Source organism: Cyprinodon variegatus, unplaced genomic scaffold (assembly GCF_000732505.1).
Source record: "Cyprinodon variegatus isolate N-32 unplaced genomic scaffold, C_variegatus-1.0 Scaffold82, whole genome shotgun sequence".
In the NCBI taxonomy this organism is placed as follows: Eukaryota; Metazoa; Chordata; class Actinopteri; order Cyprinodontiformes; family Cyprinodontidae; genus Cyprinodon; species Cyprinodon variegatus.
In genome coordinates this window covers 910,122-913,367 of record NW_015150535.1, presented here as the reverse complement: position 1 = coordinate 913,367, position 3,246 = coordinate 910,122, and the positions used below count along the sequence as shown (strand labels likewise).

Here is a 3,246-nt window from a genome sequence, read left to right as displayed (position 1 = left end):
ATATATATATATATATATATATATAGATATATATATGATTGCAGTGAGCTGGTTTTAAAATAATACATTCAGAAATTATGTCATGATTAAATGTAAATTGAGGAAAATTTTTACATAAAATAAGTTTTAAATGTTGTTGTAAATATTTACTTCTGCAATATTCACCTATATAAATATTTATTTACTTTTTGTGACATTTGTGATACAAAAAGTAAATAAATATTTATATAGGTGAACATTGCAGAAGAAAATATTTACAACAACGTTTAAAACTTATTTTATGTAAAAATGTTCTAGTTTAGAAAATCTACATTCAGCTCTTGGGCCCCACGGCTTTGAACTCCTGAGTTAAATCTATTTGTGTTTACATTATTATGCTGAGAACATAGCCAGGCTTTTTTAGGTGCAGGGAATGCACTAACCACGCAGGGGCCACCTTAAACCATCCCATTTCTCCTCTACCTATCTCTAATCTGTTTACATGCTCTGACATTTCATGTCTTACAGCCGTCATTGTGTTTGCACACAAACATCTATTATCTTCAGCCAGAGGGGGAAAAACAAAACATATTCCAAATGCACACTTGTTTGTTTTCTTGCATATCCAGTGCAGAAATCATTTCAGATCAGGAATGGTAAGCATGAGGTGTCGCCATTGGATAGCAGTCACTTGGTATGTTTTGTAGTATGTGCAGTTTTAAAGGCATGGATTTGACGTTTCTTATGAGACAATGTTTAGATTTTAAAATAAGTGAATTATTTGCTTCCTGAGGGGCTGGGTCTCTGTACTGTGTCTACTGCACATCACTCATTAATGAGCACATCTGGATGCTTGGAGATAATTATTTTTCTCCGTCTTCTGCCAGGCTGGGGAAGAAAGAGAAGGATTTTTTGGCAGACATGCAGCTTTACAGTCCTATTGTAGTTTGCAGCTCTTAATAGTATCCGGATGCACAGCGCCTTGCAAAGGTTTATCACACTCTCCAACTTGTCCATTGTCATGTCACAATCACCGACTTTAATGCATTTCTCTGGGGTTTTGTGTGATTAACCAACAGCGGGTGATTCATAATCATAAAATAGAAAGAGACATATTCTTTGTTTTGTTTATTTTTAATACATTTTTCTAAAATATTGCATGCAAAAAAATGTTTGCCCAATCCTTTTTGCAGCTCAAGCTTAAAGTAATGTAGCACAAGTTCCAGAGTAATTGAAGAGGTTTGCCCCCTCTGGGGACAAACTGAAAAGAGACCTATGCAGTGCACACGTATTGTAGATGAGGAAAAGACTATTGCTGGGACTACATACATTTTTTGTTTAGAGGCCTAATGTCATCTGAGTTAAGATAAGTTATGAATATTAATGTTATTTTGAACAGAGCATCTCATTTTTTTAGCCAAACGACAGTCATTCCCAGGGCAGATCTGAGCTCCATTCATCTTAAAAGCTGCTCCAGTGCTGTCTCTTGTCTTATTCCAACTTTTCACCAAACTAGAATGAAGTTTCATTTTCTTACTCCTATGTGGAGTCTGTGATGGGGTTTGCGGTCCACTTGTGGCTGGTTTATGGTGAACCATCCAAAAATTCAATCCCTATTCCCTCGCTGCAACAGAGTGAACAAAGAAAGTGACCAAGAGTGTGCAGCACACCACACCCACACGCACACCCAGAGGATTTGACCTGAATAACTCATGAATTGACTAATGGAGTCTACAGAGGCAACTGGGGTAAATAAAGAAAAGCTAATTTTACATTTCGGGCAATTCTAAGAGCATGTATGGGAAAGAGAAAAAAAACTATTTATCTTTATACTATTTTAATTAATCTGGACTAAGAGCAGCTTTGAAAAACTTTTCTAGGTCCTGCCACAGATCAAGGCTGTGATTGACTTCAGCTGCTGTGTCCTCCAAAGGCCAGATTCATTTGCCGATTACGTCATAGCCTGTTTGGATTGGAAGATGCAGCCTTGCTATGTCGCCTTGTTTTTACCCAGTTGGAAGAACGGGTTCGCTGTATCTTACCTAGCCTTAGGTATCCCATGGGTTATATTTTCAAATGTGAGCTATGGATTTCTGGAGCTTCTCCCTGGATACCAAGGGCTTCCCAGCTGCTTCTTTGGTAATGTTCTCCTTGCCCAGCAAGACCTACCAAGACGTTCATGTCTTGGTAGGTCTACAGTCTGTCCACCCTCTTTAAGATGATGAAAAAAGGTCCGTTAATTATTTAAATGAGGTTCCCAAGCAGGAACCCTAGTTCTTGCTGTTTCTAGTACACCAATAAACCTAATGCATGAGTGATATCACTCGTGTTGGTCCACTGGGGATATATAAAGCTAGGCATACACGGTCGTTGCACTCAGCTACTGCTCACAGCTTACGATTTGTGTTCGGCCCGACGCTTTCATGCGATCTACCTACTCACACTATGCGACTAAAAACCACGTCAGACTCAGCTCCACAGTGAGATGGAGCTGCTCTGACTCGTCTATCTGGAAGCCAAACGAGTAGAAGAGGAATATGAAGCTCACTAGAGTGAAACGCGCTGCCTTGGCAATTTGTGCAATTTTGTACTGAAAGCCCTAAAAATAAGAAAAGGCTATGACGTATTTTGGCAAATACATGGCTGAGCAATTCACTCATTGCATCCCCGCCATGCTGCTGTGTTAACATCTGAGAGGAAGAATTAAAAGAAAACTCCTTGTTTGTGCATGCGCCCTAAGCGATTTGCCCATGAAGGTCGGGAGAAAATCAAACATGTTTGCTCGAAAATTGTCGCACGACTAGAAAATCACCCTGAAAATGGCACAGTGTACGCCTATTTTAAGCGAGAAATACATACTGAATAAGTCAAATTAGTATCGACATCTAAGCTATGTAGGAAGTGTGCCCGCTGTCCCGATAATAAGTGCTATGGATCCAAACAGTGCTGGAAGTCAGGAAGAAGGAGCCAGGTGTATGGAATATTTGTAAGTGACTGGCTCAATGAGAAACTGTAGCCTCAGTGACCTAAATGTTTTAATTGTACTCAACCAGGGGTGCTCAATTCCATTCCTCAAGAGTTATACCGTCCTGGAACTTTTTAAAGCAACTCTTTACTTACACACCTGGATCTAAAGGCTCAGTCCCGTCATTTAGCTCAGCAGAGGGATGGTAACGAGCCACTCATTGGATTCAGGTGTGTTAAAAATGGGGTGCATCAAAGGCTACATTCACATTTACACGATATTTTTGTGATATCCGATTGTTT

General features: G+C 39.5%; 1 protein-coding gene across 1 annotated transcript in view; it reads right to left on the bottom strand.

Annotated features, from left to right (window-relative positions):
* LOC107083739 (probable voltage-dependent N-type calcium channel subunit alpha-1B) overlaps positions 1 to 3,246 on the bottom strand; it is a 270,890-nt gene that overhangs the window by 192,318 nt on the left and 75,326 nt on the right. The window lies entirely within an intron of this gene.